The sequence below is a fragment of the Typopeltis vanoorti genome, chromosome 4 (assembly GCF_054136105.1).
Source record: "Typopeltis vanoorti isolate ZY-2024b chromosome 4, IOZ_Tvanoo_1.0, whole genome shotgun sequence".
Lineage (NCBI taxonomy): Eukaryota > Metazoa > Arthropoda > Arachnida > Uropygi > Thelyphonidae > Typopeltis > Typopeltis vanoorti.
Window position 1 is genome coordinate 87,832,038 of NC_143552.1, and position 16,139 is coordinate 87,848,176.

The following is a 16,139-nucleotide window of genomic DNA, read 5'->3' on the forward strand; positions in this document are numbered from 1 at the left end:
TGGCACAGCTGCATTCCACCATGCAGCTTCTCTTTGTGCAAGTTATGTAAATACAGCAATCCCTCTATTAATGTGCCTAATGCGTTCTTTAAAACAGGCGCATTAATCGAAAATGCACTAATCGAATATAATAACCTATGGGAAAATGTATAATTCGTTCCTCAGATTTCATTTTTGACCCTTAATTTTTTTTATAAAAGAATTAGGTATGTCTCATGGGCCTAGTTAAAGGAAGATCATGAAGCTGAAAGATGATAAAACATATTCAGAATATAAATTTATTATTTTGCTTTTCTTAACAAAGAATTGAGCTAACGTAGTTTGGCGGGCATTCTATTTTTTTTTTTTTTCATACAACTGACTGTATGGCCCTATTGCCTCTTCTGCAAATTTTACTGGTTCTCTCTTCACCAAGGTCAGCCTCTAAGCATTGCTGCTTAAAAACATCGATTGTATGAAAACCATTTTCAAATTGTTTCTGTGAAACCTCTTTGGGCTTGTCAGTGATTAAATATTCTTCATATTCTTCGGGATCTTCCTGCTGTGCATCTAAATTTAGCAGCTCAGAATCACTCAACTTCTCAGAATGAGATTTAATTAACTTAAATTCATTTGAAAAGCCTCTAAAATCATTTGCACAATTGGGAGAATGTGCTTCCAAACGGCTTGCATATTGCTAGCAGTAATTTCATTCGACTTTGCGATTTTATAACCAGGCTGAGATTTCTCTGATTTGGTTAGAAAAGTCTTTTTTTTTTTTTGAAGGCATTCGCTTCAAAAAAAAAAAAAGCCAGTTTCATCAACATTAAATATTTGTTGATCACAATAGTCCCCTTCTTACATAATTTTCTTCAAAATCTCTGGATATCTCCTTATCTGCACTTGCAGCTTTGTGTGTGATGATTAGAACATTATGTAGGCTATTTCTCTTTTTGAAATGCTCAAATCACCCAGCACTAATGTGGAATTATTCTTCTTTTCCATCATTGATAGCCCTTTCTTCCCAGGTTACAAAGAGACTTTTGATTTAATAAGGCCAGTGTTTAGCGGGATCCGTTTTTGGTTACAATCTTCAATCCATGTAAAAAGAAGTCTCTCTAATTCAATCATTATAATACTTTGATTTCGAGTGCATGCATGATGAGCTTGAAGCAGCCTTACCTTTCTCTTTGTATTCAGCAGTGGATTCAACCATTTTTGTGTTCTTGTCCTATCTTTGCTCTGGACTCGCCTTGTTCATTTTTTGTTATTTCAAGTATTTCTTCCAATCAGATTACTTTTCGAATCATTTTCACACTTCTATTTTTTGCTCACTAATTCTTTTACTCATGATTAAAGGTTAGAAAAATAATTTAAAATAAAAAAGTAAGGAAAACAATTGCACGAGATATGATCAGCAAAATGCTATGTAAAGCAGATGACATAATTTTGGCAGTAAGTTTGGAACATAGCGTACATGGAAATAGTGTAGTATGCCATTAAAAATAACTGTAAAATGTTTCAAATAAACTAAATTATTTCATCCTGGTGAGTGATTTTTTTTAAAATAGTTAGCCATAAAAATTGTATAGATTGAAAATTTTTAAAATCTGTGACATTTATTTTTAAGATGTATATAGGCACACTAATCGAATTTGGGTATCGAAAAAAATGACACACTAATCGGGGGGATTGCTGTATTCACTCTCTCTATCTGCAGCTCTTTCAGGTACACAGACCAGAATACTTTGATTTTCTACTGATCTACATGCAAACAATAAACTACATGATAACCACAGTAATTAACTTTAATGAAATGAAAGTACAGATATTTTGTACTGAAAATAACAGTACATCATCAGTGTATAGAAACAAGCAAATCAAAGAAACGGGAATACAAGGTATATACAGCAGTCAGTGGGTTACCAATTAAAAACTATTGCTGCATGCTAGAAATTAATATTAATAAATAATATTATTAAAAACTATTTTTGATGGTTACATAAAATAAGAATCTCCCAAACTTTTGGGAAAGAAAAACAATTGTTCTGATTCAGATTTGGCCGATGTAAAAGGGCTTCGCAACTTTCTTTGAAAAGTCATTCATATTTAAACCTGCTATGGAGAGGAAGAGCTTCATCCCAGTGGATGCTGTGTTTAATGTCAATACTGTGTTGTGCCAGACCAGACTTTTGACCAATATAATATTGATGTTCATTAATTCTTTTTTCTGCAGAATGGTATTTGTTGGTATTAAGCCAAAGTATGTTAGATTACATTCACAAGGTATCTGGTAAACGCCAGCTAAAGATAGAGGTGACAGTTTGTCTTTTGTAGATGGCAACAGATGAGAAATTTTGGTGATAGGAAAATATGTGGGAATAAAATGATACTTCTTCAAAATTCTACCAATCGGTTTAGAAATGCTAGAAATATAAGGGATTGGAACCCTGTGTTCCATTGAAGAATCCTGAGTGTTGGAACATAGGAGTCAATTATCTGCTGGATTTGATTAGGGTTGTAATCATTAAATTCCATTAATGTTTTGATAATTAGCCTAAATTCTTGTTGATTTATATATTATATGAGTAGTGAAATTAGAGGTATGATTTTTAATCAAGCTTTCCAGAGACAAAATACTATTGTTTGATGTTCGTTTCTTTCTTTTGTATTAATTTCTTTGTGAATTTGTTTAGGACACAAGAAGGTGCTCAAGTTCACATATAAACTTTTAAACAAGTTTGCACTTGATTCTCATCTTCATGTTTGGATTCAACTTGAGTGCTTTATCATAAAGTAGTATGGATAATGTGAAAATTTCAGTTGAAGATTTGTTGCTAAAAATGTTAAGGAATTGCAAATTATTATTATTTTTACAATCTCCATGGAGTCAGCTGACTCTATGAGAGGTCTATTCAACTGACAACATATCTCACATTGAATCTTAAAATCTTTAATGCTCCTTGCATTAAATATGTTGTTAATACAACATGTTCTGATAATGTGTTCCAATCATTCACAATTCTCCATATAAGAAATATACTCCTCACTCCCCCCTTCACCACACTCTTACATAACTTCCACGGATAGCCTCTTGTTTTTCTTCTCTTGCCTTTTACTCTTTTATAATCTCTTTGATATCAATCTCCTAAAATCCCCTCATTAACTTAAATGTCTTTATCATATCACCTCTTTTCCTCCTATCCACCAAACTCTGCAATTCACATTCCTTCAACCTCTCCCCATAGCCAGCATTCCAGAGTCCTGATATTGTCTTAGTCATTTGTCTGTGGACCCTTGTCAATGTTTCCACATCACAATGAAAGCCAGGTGACCAAATCTGATCACAATAGTCCACCAGTGCTTTATACAATGGGACAACCATCTCCTTATCCCTACATGTCAGTGTACTTCTTATAGTGGCAATAACAATGTGCAGTCTTTGCAACACTTGCAATACATCCTCTAAACTTCAGTCTAGAGTCTAGTCGACCATCTCTCTGAAATCTCATCCACTTCTTGCATTACAGCACCATCAATATAGTACACAGCCTTATATTTCTACACTCCAAAATTCAACACCTTGCACATATTAATATTAAAACTACATCCCCACTCTATTGTCCATGTCGAAGTATTCAAATTTTCCTGAAGGGAATCAGCAGTGCTACTTATAATTCTCCCCAACTTTGCACTATTAGCAAACAACTGAAGATCCCCCCCCCCCCCGGTTCAATCCACATGATCTATCATTTACAAACAAGTTAAACAGCACGGGCCCAAAAACAGAACCTTGGGGCAGGGGCGCACCAGCCATATGTGCAATGTGTGTGATGCACACAAGCTGAATACTGTCTTGTATACATCTAGTTTAGTGTTTTGACTAATATCTCCCTTATTCCATATAAATTTATTCAGTGACTTCCTACTATACCAGCTATGCTAATTCTGCTGTCTGTTTCCAAAGTAGCTGCCCACTTTCACTGCACTTATTCAACATATACCTAGAGGAAATATGCAAAGAAATCTCCAATGAAACAGGGATAAATATAAATGGAAGAAACATCAAACCAAATCAAATGTGCAGATGATGCTGGCCTGGTTGGCTGAGTGGATAGTGTATCCGCTCTCTCCAACCAAAAGGCTACGAGTTCGAATCCCGCTGTGGGCATGGAAGTTTGTGATCGTCTGTGGAAATACCAGTGGTGATTGGTGGTAGATGGCATTGGTGTAGTTGCAGTTAGTTGGTGATTGATTAGTGCAGACGGAGTTGTATAGCAGGTGCCCTCCCTCGGTGAGTCCTTGGACTTCCTGGAGGTGTCAAATAATAATAATAATAATATAGTAATATGCAGATGATATACAGTAATCCTACCAGCATCCAGCTGACAATTAGAGAAAACAGTCCATCTTTTAAATGAAGCATGTAAAAACTTTGGAATGAGGATCAACAGCAGTAAAACCAAAATAATGAAAATAGGAAGAGAAGCAGAAAACATCTGATAAATAACCCTGGAGAACCAAACCTTAGAACAAGTAAAATTCTTTTTCTACTTAGGAAGCACCATTACACACAATTTAGACAGCACTGAAACAGTAAAACACGGAATTAACATTGGATGGTTGAACATGAATAAATTAAACATATGGAACAATGCTGTAGGGATGATCAACACCATGATCATCTCTATAGCAACATATGGAAGTGAGTCATGGCAACTCACTAAAAAGGAACTACTCAAAATAAATAATGCATTTGAGGGGAAGTGCCTAAGAAAAATAAACAAAACACACTAGACTGAACATAAAAACCACAGAACAAGTAAAGCAGGATCTCAACTACCAGGACAACCTCACAGACATTATTCTTCAGCAACAGCTCTGATGGTTCGGCCATGCCCAGAGAATGCCTCTTCACAGACTTCCAAATATCATGCTAAATGGAAAAACAGCATCCACCTGGAAGACCAAGGAAAAGTTGGCTCAGATTCTTAAAAGAAAGAGACGAATTCCCTAACTTCATTACTGTGTTCAAGAAGACTAGAAGTCAACCCTTCGGAGATACATTGTAAAAAGGGGCACTCAACCTTTCACCAGACAGACGAGATGAAGAAGAATTTTCAAATTTAATTTGCCATCTTCACTAAAAATTGTGCGTAAATAGCTGAAATGTTTTACTTGTTCTGTAGGTTCTCTATTGACTGCAGTTGATGTTTTCAATGTTCCTGCCTATTTTCATTGTCTATGTATTTTTAATGCTGATTTTCACACCAGAAATATTATAACAGTTATTCAGTTTGGTCAGGGAATCCTGCAAACTTATCCTGAATTTATTCAGAAGTATAACATCATCTGCATAAAGTAAAGAGTTTAAGATTACCATCACCAATTTTGATATCAGATTTAATACCACTTTCCTTCCTAATGTGATCCACATTGATGATGATGAATAACATGGGAAATAATGTGCACCCTTGTCACACACCTGATTTTTTCTGAAACCATCTGCCTGTACTTCCTTCTCTAACTGTGCACTTCAAATGGAGAGTATGTATTACTTGATATAACTGGAGCATATTTAACAGCTTTCCTCTTGTCACCTTGTCATATGCCTTTTCCAGATCTACAAAACATACAGATCCTTGTTATATTCCCATGATTTATCTTACCAGAAACACTCCTTAGAGAATTCTTCTATAATTCTCACATTCATTTTATTCTTTACACTAGTGGCCAAAATTGTGGAAACCTTTTGGAAAAAGTGTATTTCTGAGGTTTGATGGCTCATAACACCACTTTTTTTTTTTTTTTGAGTAATACCATAAAATTATATATCAATGGAAAGATAATTTAATCAAGAATGTAATGCAATAACTTTTATGATGGATTTTTTATTAGAATAACAGTTATAAAGAAGAAAAGTGAAACACATAGAAGAAATGAGATATACAAAAATTCTCACAATGTGAGTTAATACTTAGTTAGGTAACCTTTAGCGTTAATTACGACCTTACGCCTTCCCATAGAGAACCAAGTTTTTTAGTTCTGCAGATGTTATGATATGAAACCAAGATTGAATTATTGCTTCTATTAATTGGGTTTTATTGGTGGGTTGCTTCTGACTAACAATTTTCTTTAGTTGGCTCCATAGATTTTCGATTGGGTTAAGGTCTGGGCTATTCCCAAGCCATTCCAGCAGTGGAATATAATTATCTTGAAACCACTTTTTGCACACAGCAGCAACATGACATGGAGCTGAAGCCTGTTGAAATATAAATGCTTCATTATCTTGGAAAAGATCACATGCGGAAGACTTCAGTTTGGGCTCAAGTATTTCATTTATGTATTTTTGGGCATTTATATTCCCATTAATCACTTAAATTCTGCTCATACCTTTTGATGTCATACAACCCCAGATCATAACACTAAGTGGGTGTTTCACAGTAGGTGTAATGCAATCAGGAATGCAAATCTTCTCCGATTCTTCTCCTTACGTATTTTATGCCGTCACTACCAAACAGGGAAATTTTGGTCTCCTCCAAATAACACTGTCCCATTGTTCTGCTGTCCAGTTAACATGGGTTTTAGCCCAGTTTAATCTTTTCAACCTTTGTTTGAGAGATAAAAATGACTTTTTATATGGAATTCTAGCATTTAGACCAAATTCCCGCAGTCTGCGCCGAACAGTCCTTGCACTCCACTTCGCATTATATTGCGCCATTTCATCTTGTATACACCCAGATGATTTTCTTCTGTGGCGTAGGCACAGTCTCTCAATTCTTCTATCATCACTTGCTGTTGTGCACCTTTTCCTGCCTTTACCAGTCTGGTTTTGTAGTGACTTCAAAAATTTAGAAATGCCACCTTTGGTTAAGTTTCCACCAATTTTTCTTCTAATTTCTTCATAACTGTAGCCTTGTTCACTTAATAGTACTATTTTACATTGCTTTCTGGGTGACCAGTCAACTCTTTGCATGATTTCTTTAATTTTATTATTTTACAAGCTCGCTAAATGAAAAAAAAAAAAAAAAAACCAACTTGATAGTAATCACATAACACACTGACAAATGTCCTCCTCTCAGCTCCAATACATGACATCAATAGCTGAATCCTACTGTGACCTTGTTGGCTCATTGCCAAAACAAGATGACACCTAATTGGCTCTCTAAACACTCATGCTCATTGGCTACATTCAGATGAAGGAAAGCTACTTCATATCAACCTAAGCAAGTTGTGCTTTTTTTTTTTTTGGTTATTTGGCTATAACTTTTCATAGAATACAGATAATTGAACAAACCAATACATGACATCAATAGCTGAATCCTACTGTGATCTTATTGGCTCATTGCCAAAACAAGATGACACCTAATTGGCTCTCTGAACACTCATGCTCATTGGCTACATTCAAATGAAGGAAAGCTACTTCATATCAATCTAAGCAAGTTGTGCTTTTTTTTTTTTTTTTCTGGTTATTTGGCCATAACTTTTCATAGAATACAGATAATTGAACAAACTTTGTTGCATTGCATTCTTGATTAAATTATCTTTCCATTGATATATAATTTTATGGTATTACATCAAAAAAAAGTGGTATTATGAGCCATCAAACCTAAAAAATACACTTTTTCCAAAAGGTTTCCACAATTTTGGCCACTAGTGTAGTTCTATATTTTGAGTATCCATTTTTTTCATCCATTTTAAGTCTCCAGTCAGGTCCAGTGATTTTAATTGCTTATTTGTCTTGATAAAATATCATTCATTATAAATCAAACTTTCCATCTTCTTATGATCCTGTTGTTTTTTCAGTCTTACTGCTTCACATTTCTTGAAATTAGTTTTACTGCACATTGCAAATAAGGATGGAGCCGTGTTGGTCAGATATGAGATTTATACAGAGTAAGTAACTGTTTGGCATAGAAGTACTGTCTTGAGTGGAAAAAGATGCCAAGTTTTTTGGAAGCTGATGATGATGCAGAAGTGATGTGATTGTGCAAAGAAAGGTTTGGAGTAAGAGTCTGTCCTAGAAGAAAGATTTGGTCTTGATTGTTGAGCTGAGCATTATCAGGAGTAAGTGGAGATCTGAGATTTTTTTTTAATGATAAAAACAAACAAACCTGTGTTTTGGATTCCATCTGCTTATGACCCTGTTGTTTTTTCAGTCGTACTGCTTCACATTTCTTGAAATTAGTTTTACTGCACACTGCAAATAAGGATGGAGCCATTTGAAGTAGACAGTATTCTGAATCCCATATCACTAGGTGGTAAAGTTTCCAGTAAAAAAAAAAAGCCTAGTATTTAGGATGATTGTACCTAGAGGCAGTCATATCCTTCCCTCACCTATTATATCCTGATTCCAAATGTCTTATTTTTATTAAATTTTATTTGTTTATTAGGTTGTTGATTACACATGCACATGTGTAATCAACAATTCCTCAATTTATGCCATTAATTCATTCAGAAGGTTTCCAGTTAACTTGAAAATTCCCATCAGTCTAATGGTGCTTAAATATGATGCATTTTTGACAAATATATTCGTGTCAGAGGATAATTAAAGCTACAACAGGTTCTGTTTATAAAAAGAAAACTTTTTTTATTCAGTATCCTATGTACATAAATATGAAAAGTATAATTAATACCTGGAACATTGCATCTCATGCCTCCTATGACCTTCCACTAAAAAGACATCAGAAGAATCTTAAAAATCTTGTGCTCAATGGATGCTCTCCTGAACTAACACCCATTCTCTGTCATCTGTTCACCAGATGGTACTGAGCTGGCATCCACCCTTCGGCATGGAAGAAAACTCATATACAACCAGTTTCAAAAAAAAAAGAGAGAGAGATGTTTATTTTCAAGCTATCGACCTATTGCTCTCACATCAGTTTTCTCTAAGGTAATGGAGAAGGTTATCAACAGTCAGCTTCCTCAACACCTTGAGAACTGCCATTTATTTTGTGGATTTTGCCATTGTAGATCCACAGGAGATCTCCTAGCTTTTTTTCATGCATCTTTGGACCCATTCCATGGAAAGGTTTGGAGACCTGTGCCATTGCTCTTGACATCTCCAAGGCTTTTGATAGGATATGACATCAAGGGCTTCTCAGCAAGTTACCATCATTTGGATTGCTTTTGTCGTTTTGTAAATGGATTGCCAATTTTCTCTCAGATTGATTCCTACATGTAATGATGTTCTCTCCTCGGACTTTCCTGTCAGTGCTGTGATGTTCCTCACGGTCTGTCATTTCACCCGCCCTCTTTCTCATTTATATAAATGACCTGCTCTCATCAACTACAAACCCTATTCATAGTTTTACTGATGATGGCACACTCCATTTGTCCTACTCATATGCTGTGTCCTTAACACTGATCTCCATAGTATCCTTGATTGGGATGAAGGCAACCTACTCAACTTCAGTGCTTCCAAAACACAGGTTTGCTTGTTTTTTCCATTAAAAAAAAAATCTCAGATCTTCTCCACTTACTCCTGATAATGCTCAGCTCAACAATCAAGACCAAATCTTTCTTCTTGGACAGACTCTTACTCCAAACCTTTCTTCACACAATCATATCACTTCTGCATCATCAGCTTCCAATAAACTTGGCATCTTTTTCCACTCAAGACTGTACTTCTCTGCCAAACAGTTACTTACTCTGTATAAATCCCATATCTGACCAACATTAAAACAGTATTCTAATGTTGGTCAGATTTGGTCCCTAAAAATTCTTGATGCTGTTCAGAAAAGGACAGCCCAGTTGATAAATGACACTTCTCTTACAGACTCTCTTCAGTCACTTTCCCATAGATGATTAGTTTCTGCATTGTGTCTCTTCTAGATATTTCCGTGGCCATTGTTCTGCAGAACTAGCATCCATTTCTTTCAGATCTATGGGAACTTGTGCTACAGCTGCTCAGCATCCCTTTACAGTCAAACTACATACTCACCAAACCTGCTACCCCGATCATCTTTCATTCCTTCTACCTACAGAAAATGGAGGTAGAAGGAATGAAGAATTTTTAAGGACTACAGTCTCCAACAGTTCGAGAAGACTATCAACAGATTACTCTACTCCTGACTCCCTACTCATACATCATTTATTTGCTGTCAGCTTCTGCCTTTCATATGTGGAAGAAATATATTGTAAGAAAACTAATACCCCTTGGTCTGTTTCATATGGGTATGGGGGGGGGGGGTCATTACTTATAATGGGGTTATTATAATTGGGTCATTACTTTTAACAGGGGCAAAGTGACTAAAGAGAATATCATAAGTTTAAATGAAGTCAATTGAGTGAGTATTTAAATATTCATTATGAATATGCAATACTGTATGTATAGTCCATACTACTGCTTTCTTTTTTTTTTTATTCTTCTTAAATCACTTTATAGTATGTAATAGCATCTTGGGCTTTCTTGTATAGATATGAGACATTGCCATTCGTTTTTCAATGTCTTCAATGAAATATACTATACTATACCTACTATATTAAAACATAGATTATTATGGCTTCAGGCACATTTTATATCCAAATATAGAATAGAAAGAAAGAAACTTTAAAAAGTTTCAAAAAGCTTACAAGAATATAATCTTCAGCATTGGAGTGTTTTTTTGAGTAGTGGGAACCATGGTAACTCTAATAATGAAGATTATATTTCTTTAAGCTCTGTAGTAAATTTTCAAAACCTTTAAGTTTCTTTCTATATTCTAGTCTTAAGTTGAAGTACCGCAACCACATATCTACGGATCTGTGGAAGTCAAAGGCTTACTGTGTGTGTGTGTGTGTGTGTGTGTGTGTGTGTGTGTGTGTGTGTGTGTGTGTGTGTGTGTGTGTGTGTGTGTGTGAGAGAGAGAGAGAGAGAGAGACTCCTCTCTAGGATAAGGAACCCGTGTAAGTGGTTTTCACTTGATGGCCATTTGGTCTGTTTCATATTGGTACAGTGGGTCATTACTTACTTATAATGGGGTTATTATAATTGGGTCATTACTTATAACAGGGGCAAAGTGACTGAAGAGAATATCATAACAAGTTTAAATGAAGTCAACTGAGTTGACTGATTACTGAGATTGGCATTATGAGAAAGATGTTATCATAAAATTCAATTAGGCAGTTGAATCTTTACATTTTCACAAATTCAAACTGTTTTAATGGTAGTTTATTTCAAAAAATACTGTGAGTGCTTCACTGATGAAGCACTCACAGCCACCCCTGGCAACCCATTCACCATCCTCCAAACAAGAAATCTAGTTCTAAGAGTGTGATTAGAACTAGATTTCTTGTTTAAGAATATAAACAAGATATAAATATAAACTTGTATAAGAGTGCTATTGCTAATTGCACTCTTATACAATTTCCAGGAGTAAACCCCCCTTGTTCTCTCCCTTTCTGCCATGCATCGGGTGGGGAGTCTGTCAGTCCTACACAATCTCTTTAAATAACTTATGTTTCTATCATGTGCCCACTTTTCCCTATGAACTTTGAAGCTTATATTCCTTCAGTCCATCCTTATAGAGGGCATTCCCTAAACCTTTCTTAATCTTGGTTACTTGTTTCTGGTTCCTCTCACAACTTTATCATTTCTGTGGAATCCAGGCAACCATATCTGTATGCAGTAGTCCAGATGCCTTATTAGTCTCATAAATGGGAATAATAACCTCTCTATCCCTGCTTATCAGTGAGTTCTTCAACAACCATGTAATCTGATGTGCTATGTTGGTCAACTTTGTAGTATGCCCTACAAAGTTGCTATACACCTCAAAATCCCTGTCTGCAATCACCCCAAATTTCTGCTATCATCAGTTTCCTGATGTTGAGTTTCATCAATGTGGTACATAGCTTGTGATTGCTTCATCCCAAAGTGCATGACTTTACACTTGGCTGTTATTATTTGCCCATACTGTCAGTCTTTTTAATTCGTTTTCCATGATCTCTACACTGACTGTCTTTTCACAGGTTTGCATCATGGATAAACAACTGAATATTTGCCTTTAAATTATTTCCTATATTACTGATGTACAAATTAAACAGTAGTGGACCAAGTACACCATTAGTCACTTGCCTTCTTCTAGACTCACCAACTTCATATCCATCCTAATTTCCTCCAATTTAGGCAATGGATAGGATATCTTATCACATGCCTTTGCAAAGTTTTATCCAGTTCAGTTGCCACTGTATTAAAAGTAAGCAAATTACTAAGCAAAACTTTTCATTTTTAAAACCATGCTGCCTCCAATAAAGAAAGTATCGTATTCCTGTCCACTCAGTCCTGAATTCTGTCTTTTACTGCTTCTCCAAAACCTTAACCATCACTCCTGAGATACTGATTGGCCTATAATTTCCTACTTCTTTCCTGGAACATCCTTTATGCAGTGAAACTATTTTGTCCTCTTTACTACATTACTTAGGCACCTTCCCAGAACTGAGGCTTAAATTGTGAACAGCTTGGTCAGAAGTGCTCCCAGTTCCCATGATGGTATATCAGCTGGTGTATTCTCATAAATACACCAGCTGATATACCATCAGCTAAGTTGATTACTCTTAAAGTTCTCTGATGTTATTACCAAATCCAGCATGCTTAAATTTTGTGTTCCCTCCATTACATGTTGTTTTGGACAGTTATCTTTTAGCAGCTGTATAAATTCCATTTCCTTCTCTCCTTTTGACTATTCCTCCTTCTGGTCTGTATTCCTGTAGTTGAAGTTCCCCATAATAATTACTTGTTCTGCACTCTTGCTAATTTGCCAGTACATGCCATCTACATTATTCCTTGTACTGATATTATTCACTATATATTTCATCCTGTTGGCCTCTATATCTCACACCAGATAGTTCAAATGAACTGCCTTCCTGATTTCTGCTGTCTGCATTTCTACTCTCCTTGGGTTCATTTCTTCTGCTATCATTAACAGAACCTTTCCCATATTCTGTTTCCTCTGAAAATATTATTAACCTTTGCATTCTATCTGTATGGCAGGCCAAGTTGATTAAAAAAAAATGAAAAAACTTTCCTGTATTCTGAATGTCTGCTATATATATAAACTGCAAAAATGCATTTAAAAAAAAAATGAAATTTAACTTATTTCATGATATATATTTATATAATTTTGAACTTCAACATAAGTTAGTATCCTGTTTTCAACAGTATAATTTACTTGATGTTAATTGTTTATAATATTCTGATAATGATTATCAGAATATGATTTTTGTTATGCAATTAAATCTAATTCTGGTAATTAGTTTACGGAATTAACAACGCATATAAAGTATATTAATTAAAGGTAACTTTAATGAATAACTTCTATATTTCGGCAACGTCACATTGCCATCTTCAGGAACATAAAGATATGGTATGTGCACTCAGGAACTAACACAAAGCAAATGAGGAAGAAAGCAAGAAACTAATATTGTTCCTAAAGTCCTAATGGTGCCCTCTTGCAGGCTAATTTGGTAGTCTTGGCAGTTGGGCTGAAGTTCTCATAATGAAACTCTCCCAAATTTGGGGCAGTTTCATGCACCCACTATTTGGCTTTGTTATGTGGATGATGTGTTTGCTATTTGGCCACATGGCTCAGACACACTCCACTCCTTCCTAGCACACTTAAACAACCAACACCCCAGAGTCCAGTTCACCTTAGAAAAAGAGGAAAACAACACCCTCCCCTTCCTAGACACTTTAATCACCCGCCAGCTTGATGGATCTTTGGTTTTCTCTGTTTACAGAAAACCCACCCACACTGGCAGATACATTCACCAGCAATCCCCCCCCCCTCACAACAATATGGGGTGATAAAAACACTATATAACAGGGCAAAATTAATCTGCTCAGATGACAAGGCCCTGACTATTGAACTAAACCACATCCTCAACACTTTCTTAGCCAATGGCTACTATGACCCCAAAAAAATCCAAAAAATACTAAAACCTGTAAACCACAACCCCCCCCCCCCTCCACAATAAAGATTACACCAAGTCTATCACCATCCCCTACATCCAGGGCACCTCTGAGAAAATAACCAATATCCTCAAAAAATATGACCTTACTTCCTGTTACAGACCATATAAAAAGTTGGCATCCCTTATCCGCTCTACCAAAGACCAACCACTTCCCCTAGACCTCCCTGGTGTATACCAGGTCCCTTGCAGCTGCAAATTGTCCTACTTTGGCCAAACAGGCAGAACAACAAATATCAGGATTTCAGAACACCAAGACTACATCCGGTTTCACCAGTACAGCCGCTCTGGGCTGGCAGACCATGCCTTAGATACCCATCATAAAATTCGTTGGAAGAAAACAAAAATAATTCATCGCAGCAAGTTTAAATACGAAAGATTATTCAAAGACTCTTCAGCAGCTCTAAAAAACGTTCCTAACCTCAACAAATTTGGGTGCATGAAACTGCCCCAAATTTGGGAGACTTTCATTATGAGAACTTCAGCCCAACTGCCAAGACTACCAAATTAGCCCACAAGAGGGCACCATTAGGACTTTAGGAACAATATTAGTTTCTTGCTTTCTTCCTCATTTGCTTTGTGTTAGTTCCTGAGTGCACATACCATATCTTTATGTTCCCGAAGATGGCAATGTGACGTTGCCGAAATATAGAAGTTATTCATTAAAGTTACCTCTAATTAATATACTTTATATGCGTTGTTAATTCCGTAAACTAATTACCAGTTATGTCTAACCAACGTATAAGTCTTGCTACTAGAATAAATCTAATTCTTTTATTATTATTTGTTTGCAGATACAGAAAATGGCCCTAACTGAGGATTGAAGACTAACACCTAATATTCTAGTATGTGCAGACAGTGTATATGTTCCTCAAAGAAACTTGCTTTGTGTATGGGTGGAAAACATGGAGCCTTCTACCCTAATCATATAATTCTTCATCATTTGTGAACTCAACATATTCTAGTTCCTTCAGATCAGCAGTAGTGGCTTGCCCATGTGTTATTTGAACTTTTGCTAACCCGCCTTCTAGCTTTCACCGCATACTGTGTAATATTTTCGGTTTTTGGAGAAGCTAATTGTTTACTTCCTGGAATTCCAATGTGTGGAACGTAGAAGCAGAAAATGTTTGCAAATAAAAGAACGTTAACATGCACCTTTTCACACTGTAATAACTGTGTGAAATTTCCGTGGTACTCCAGTGCTTATGAGCAGTGGTTTCTAATGTTATCAACAACAGCTGCAACAGCAGATGCAATACTCCTGAGTGTGTGCACCGAGAAATTAGGAGGGAATCAATGGTATGTGGACTTCATTGTGGACCTGAAAAACTCCCAGACTTTGAACAGTAAAAAAAAAAAAGAAAAAAAGTGAAATAATCTGAAATCTGGCGGTCACTGAAAAAATAAAAACTATAAAAAAAACAAAGGTGAAAATATGGCCGTCCTTTGCTTCATGGACAGGAGATCTTACATTTTGTTGCTTGGCGTAATATGTTTCAGTTATTTTGTAATGATTATTAGCTATGTGCAAAAAAAAAAAAAAAAAAGAAAAGAAAAGAAAAAAAAAGAAAAAGGAAAAAATGAAAAGAAAGAAAACTATAAAAAAAATAGCATTTACGTATGAATGGTTGTGATTTGCAGAGCCATTATTAAATCACTTAATCCTAAATGCATTTTGTTTGGATCAGTAATTGGTATGAACTAATTGGCTGCTGTGTAGCTGTTCTGCTGATTAAATCGAAACCTGCTCTTGGGCTATTTATTTTTATTTTTTAAGCAGTTTAAACTAGTATGGCAATTGCTGATTTCACAATCCGGTCTTTTTTTTTTTTTTTTTTTTAAATCCTTGATTCTTATACACTTTGTGTGTTATACCTGTATATATTATGTATCTTTTAATTCTAATTACTGTAAAAGCAATTTCAGATATTAGCTTTTTTTTTTCCCTTCCCAACTACTGAATGCTTATATTAATGTATTTATAGGTATATAAATACATTCTTACAATAGGTAACACATGATAAATAACAAGAAAAAAACATTTATATTACTCGAAAATTGCTGCTAATTGTGATACTTTTTAATCTGTCAGTAATAAAATATGAACTACTTTTAAAAAAAATTGCACTGCATTTCAAAAGATATGAAGTGTCTGATATGCAGAGTGCAATAACAGATAATTATCTCTTAAAAATATGTAATGCAGCTTTTAT

General features: G+C 35.4%; 1 protein-coding gene across 1 annotated transcript in view; it reads left to right on the top strand.

Moving 5' to 3' along the window:
• LOC150107480 (YTH domain-containing family protein 1-like) overlaps positions 1-15,676 on the top strand; it is a 171,688-nt gene extending 156,012 nt beyond the window's left edge. The window contains exon 6 of the mRNA XM_090391892.1: positions 14,721-15,676. The gene's annotated coding sequence lies outside the window, so the exon portion shown is untranslated. The remainder of the gene's footprint in view (positions 1-14,720) is intronic.
• The last annotated feature ends 463 nt before the right edge of the window (positions 15,677-16,139 follow it).